The following is a 6,344-nucleotide window of genomic DNA, read 5'->3' on the forward strand; positions in this document are numbered from 1 at the left end:
TAGTCTTATAATAAAACACTACCGAGTTCAGGTGGGGAACCATCAACAAGGATATCGAAGTCCTTGCATAAGTCTTGCTCTTAGGAAGGAACTTCTTCTCTTTGAACAAATCAATCAGTGGCTTGGTGTGCTAGGAATACATATAGAATGAAGGTTGCAAGTCTCCGAACCACAGAATACTTCACACGTATGCATGACCGATTTGGGATGATTCCAAAGGAAGCAACATTGACTTTCTCAAATCCACGGCGGCAACTTGCTCCAAATGCACATGAATTAGAGGAAGTAGCTCCTTTCATCCAAACATATGCTTCATGAACGGAGCATGAAGATAATGCTTAAGGTAGTTTCCAACACTAGCTGGATGTTCAACACGAATCATAGAGGAGACAAAATGCTGCTGATGGGCTCAACAACAAGTCATCGAGATTTCCATGTAAATGGAATTCCATGATTATGTGAACAAGTGATAGCATTGGTCAGACCCAAACGATATAATGGTGTATGATCGAGGGATCAACCACGAGTAAGACAACATTACGAACATCATTAGTTCTGATTTGATTGGAGGATAACCCATACTCAAATCAAAGTTTTGGCAAGACAATAGGTCCAACAACTGGTCACGAGGATCAGTCAATGAAGATATCATCTTTATTCAACACACACACACAAGATATCCCTTAAGATGAACTAAATCAGACAAGCTTCCATCTTCCAACTCTCCAAGTTGTTGTTTAGCTTGACCAAACAGCTCAGGGGTATGCAACACAGATTCTTGGAGAAGGGGTGGTTTACAGGAATAAACCAACTTAATCACGAACTCAACATAGCGGTCAGGTGACGACCTGGTGATACTTCTGAGAAGATATTCAGAAAATCACGAACCCCCGATATGTTACTAAGCTCGAGAACAATCTTGCTTTTCAGGGCAAGATGATATGATCAAATGAGCGAGGGATTGTCACAATCCCAGCTCATTGATCAAGGGTGCACCGAAAATAAGGATTAGGTAGCACGATCAACCTTAGGATGATGATTCAATAATCAACACGCTGAGAATGAGGTTATTGTCCATTTAACTACTAAGCAACGGAGTTGCTAGCAGTATTGATTTCACACACCATGATTCACTTGTCGGCATTCCGGTTGCAACAACACGAGAACCGAGAAATGAATAATGATGGAGAGAAGTATCACTTTGTCAAGAGTTCATAGGATGGTGTGCAATTCCCATGACATTCTTGATGTGAAGATGGTAATACTCCAAGGTAGAACAGAGCAAAAGCAAGATTAGCAATTTGATCTGCGGAGTACGACTGCTTTGACCCAATCCTAGAATGGACAAGGTACTGGAGTATATTTCTCCTAGTCATTCCGGAATAGAATGGCTTGACGGACCACAAGAGTAATAGGAATGCACGCATACTCTTGACTATCAAATGATAGCCGAGGGTCAGAAGACAACTAAGAGGGGAACAACTCAAAAGAACATATGATTTTCTGAGTTGTGGATGCATGGATTAGCATTTCGAATCAAGTTTAACAGGTTTCTTCCGAATAATCCATGCAGAAGAGTAGAACTGGCAGAGTCGCAATATAGAATGGAGATCTCATCGAGAGCACTCCTGTTGTGATCTTTTGATCCAACAAACTTCTGCCATATGTGGTTCATAGTATTTGGAAGAAGGAAATACCACGGACCTCGAGGACTATCGCAAGTTACTAATATCCTAAAGGAACGAGCAAAGACTATCAACATGAGGTAAGCAGGGTGAGTCTCGGGTTCAAACCCAGGAATAGAATGACTACTAACTAAATAGCATCACAGGATGCTTTCAAGAATGTTGGCCAGAATGATCACACTGGGAACACATAACATGGCTAAATTACTAGGTGACTCCCTAAAACACCTAGGGTCATAATGATAGTTCCAACATATATGTCGAGGCAATAGAATACCTCAACTCAGCAATTAGTGTGATTAACCTGGCCCAAAGGAACATAAAAACTAGAGGGAAAGGATTTGCAAGTGCATCAGATTGTTTAGAAACCTGGGATGACTCGGACAGCATAACGGCTGTAAATGCTCAGAAAAGATTTGAGACGTTCACAAAAATGGTAGCATAACCACTCAGAAGCACTAAATCAAGGTTTCGAGATCAACAGTTAAGATACAGAAGTAGTAGGAACTAGACTGAGGCTTAAATCCAACAATTCTATAAGTCTATGGATTAGTAACAAGTCATCCTGATAGATAGATGAGAAGGCCTAGTTCTTAATCCCCGTAGAAGAGAAGAGGATGACTAAGATCAGAAGGCCATGATGTATAAGGAGTAAAAGAGCCTTACGTTCCATCCCACAATCAATTCCCTTACATAACTAAAGCATTTCTAGACTCAACTTCGACCAGTTTGGCTTGGTAATCCTACAGGCAGTCAGGCTCTGATACCAAAAGCTGTCAGGACCCCGACTCAATGCCACATCGATCTAGCATGTAACACCTCATATCACTTTGCGGGCTCACGCACGGTATTCCCACAGGTGTCGCCTTACCTTTGCCCGGGACCATTTGCATCTTTTGGCACACATATATGACAGTGTCGCTAGCATCCATAAGATAAGGAGCCCGGGCTGACATGGCTAGTCGTAAACCCAAAGTGGCACAAACTTATAGGGACAGGCATCCATGACCCAGCATCGAACATGTCGGTCATCAGCGAGTGAATCCAGGTTGTAGCACTGGGCTAGCACGACTCCGGTGAACCGAGCTGTAGTGGGCTAACAGGACTCTGGTATTCATCGCGTGACATTTCCCCGAAGGGACAGACATAGGAACGAAGAAGGACACATGCTGGCCAGCCTAAGTGTTCCGGAGCAGTAGCAAGCTACTATGGCTCAGTGGAAACACTAGGAGACATTTCCCGGTAAGAGAGGCTACTAAGGATAAACAACTAGATAGTCAGATCCCACACATACCAAGCATTTCAATAACATACACACAATATGCTCGATATGTGCAAATACAACATGGCATCACAACATGACTCTACAACTCAGGTATTTTACTCAATAGGCTCCGAGGAGCGAGATATTACAAACATGGGTCTCATGACCCAACATTCAGAGCATACAAGTCAAAGCACATGCGGAAGCTTAACATGTCTGAGTACAGACATCTATAAATGAAAAGGCTGAGAAGCCTGACTATCTACCAGATCCTGCCGAGGGCACAAGATCGTAGCTGAGGTAACTAGCTAAACGTCGAAGTCCACGCGAAAATACTAGTGAGACTGAAGTCTCTCTGCAAAAACACAAAATAGGCAAACGTGAGTACAAATGTACCCAGCAAGACTTACATCAGAACTAACTACATATGCATCATCATCAACAAAGGGGATGGTGGGGTTTAACTGCAGCAAGCCAGCTTTGACTCGGTGGCTATCCTGAACTACGACTGCAAGTAACTCTTTTGAGGTGGCGCACACGAGTCCACATATTCACCATATCAATACACCACTATGGATTCGCTCCCGTCTCCCTACGAGAACGCCATCCATAGCACTCACGCTTATCTTGCGCATTTTAAAGTTCCACTTTCACTTGTCTATGAACTGATATAAGCAACCCAGAAGTCCTTTACCGCGGACACGACTATTCGAATAGATGATGTTAACCCTGCAGGAGTGTACCTCTTCGTACATGTTTCCACCACTTAGCGTCTGCACACGACATGTCCTCAGCAGACTTCAAGCAAAAGCCGATGTGGGTGTAGACCACGACCTACCTAAACACTCAAGTCTCTAGTCCAGGTTTATCGCCTATTCGGGTTCCATCCGCGAGGAGATCCGGCCGGGGTTTCGCTCACAGCCCCAAACGATGTGAACAGTGTTCCCGAGACACCAAACGGGCGCCCGGTACACCGTGCCACGGTATATCTTCCGCATCACAGCCCACCCCTCGGGTCAGCGCTGCCCACGGCCTCCAACACATATCCTACAAACACCAGAAACTAGTTGCAACTCCTGGACAGAGAACAAGGGTGATTAAGAAGTCAAGCGGGGTCATATTTCAGGGCCCAATGCATGGTAGTAGCTGAATCATGGATCACAAACACAGAACTCAGTTCCTGAGGACGGCTGCAATGAGACAACCCACCATGTACTCCTACATGGCCTCTCACCGCTACCTTTACCAAATTGTGTTCACACACTTAGCTCACACACAGTAGGACATGTTCACACACCTCTGATTCATTCTCGATGAATCAGACCTGACTCAACTCTAAGCAGTAGCAGGCATGACAAATAAACATGAATGAGTAGGCACAACATGGATCAAACAACTCCTACACATGCTAGTGGGTTTCATCTATTTACTGTGGCAATGACAGGTCATGCGGAGGATAAAGGGGTTCAACTACCGCAGCAAGTAACAAATGGAACGTTGTTGTCCTAATGCAGTAAAAAGAGCAGGAGCGAGAGAGTGGGATTGTATCGGAATGAACAAGGGGTTTTGCTTGCCTGGCACTTCTGAAGATAGTATAATTCTTCATCGGTGTCATCGATCACATCGTCGGTACACGTCTACTGAGAGGGGACAAGCACCGGCACACAAAGAAGAAACACAATCAATGCAATGCACAATATGATCCATGCTATGACATGGCAATAAGAATGTGTTTTGGGCTAATGCAACTAGCAGCAGATTAAATGGAGTTGGTTTGAATCCAAGATTCAAATTCAAACTCCATATATGACATTTCAAATGCCATTAATTCAAATTGTTGTATACAGAAACTTTAAGTTGTTCTAACATGCATGAAAATGGTACAGATGGATAGATTGGATTTTTCTGATCATTTTTCATATATAATTTATCTCATTTGGAGTTACGGTTGAGTTTTCTATGATTTTTAGAAGTTTAGGCAATTTTCTAGATTTTCCTGATTTATTTTTAAACCAGAAAGTCACTTATTGCGTCAGCATTGTGTCATGCTTGCGTCAGCAAGTCAACAGCGCTGACTAGGTCAAACCCTACCAGTGGGTCCCACATGTCAGTAGTTAATTAAACTAACTTAATTTAGTTTAAACTAATCTGGGTTAATTAGCAGAGGGGGGGTCCCACTTTTCATTGACTCAGGGGAGTCAGCTTGGGCCCACCCAGTCAACGTCAACGGTCAAACCCGCCGGACCCGGTCAATAGCTCATCGCCGGCAAGGACAGGGACGGCGAAGGGGTGCGTGTTTCCTCCTCCGCCGACCAAATGGCCGGCGGAGGGCGTCTACGTGACGCGCACGAGTAGTGGTAGCGGCTGGGCCTAATATGGCCGGAGTGGTCACCGGCGTCGACCTTGGCGGTCGCCGGAGCTCGGGTGAGCTCGGGGTCGATGCTATGGTGCACGGGAGGAGGAGCTGGTGGTGGCTACGGGCTCCTGAGATCGTGGTGAGCACGACGGTGGGCTCGGGAACGAGCTGTGGTGACTGTGGCCACGGCCATGCCATGGCCGGCGGTGAGAAGCTCTCGGCCGCGGTGGAAATGAAGCTAGGGGACGAGCGCGAGCTTGAGAGAAGAGGGAAGAGGAAGAGGGGCTCACCGCGAGTGCATAGGTGGCCTCGGCGTGGTCGGGGAAGGCTCGGTGACGGTGGAAAATCACAGGCGATCTCCATGGCCGAAGGAGGAAGAACGGGGAGGGGACGGCGCGCCGGGGCTCTTCTGGTCGCGTGAGACGACGAGGAGGACGAGGGAGGACCGGCGGAGCTCGAGGGCGTGTCGGAGAGGCTTGGGGATGGCTGCGGCCGCGCGAGCGCTGGTTGGCGGCGACGGCTGCGCTCGGATGAGCTCAAGGGAGAGAGCCAGGGAAGGGGAGAGGATGCAGCGGGTGAGGAGAAAGAGCGAGGGGACACGGTGTGTCGTCGTGGCGGTGCTAGGAGGGCCGGGGAAGCAGGAGGTGGCCGGGGTGCGTGCGTGCGCGCGTCGGCACACGCGCGTCCTCCTGGCAGAGGAGGAAGGCGACAGGGGAGTTGGCGGTGGTGGGCTGGGCTGTGCAGTGCTGGGCCAGCACAGGAGCTGGGCCGGTTGGTGGGCGCCAGGTAAGTTTCTCTCTCTCTCTACCTTTATTTCTGTTTTCTATTATTTCTGTATCTGTTGGGCTTTATTAAAAATACTTAAACAGATCCAAAAATCACGAAACTAATCATGGCTACTATTTAGAATATATCCAATAGTAAACATTTTTGTTTATGATTATTTGAGCATTTAAAATATTTTATAGCATTTAAATGCCCAAATGCAAATAGGGTATGACTTAATTCAGAGCCCAATATGTCCTGCAAAAACATAAAC

Source organism: Triticum aestivum, chromosome 3B, assembly GCF_018294505.1.
Source record: "Triticum aestivum cultivar Chinese Spring chromosome 3B, IWGSC CS RefSeq v2.1, whole genome shotgun sequence".
In the NCBI taxonomy this organism is placed as follows: domain Eukaryota; kingdom Viridiplantae; phylum Streptophyta; class Magnoliopsida; order Poales; family Poaceae; genus Triticum; species Triticum aestivum.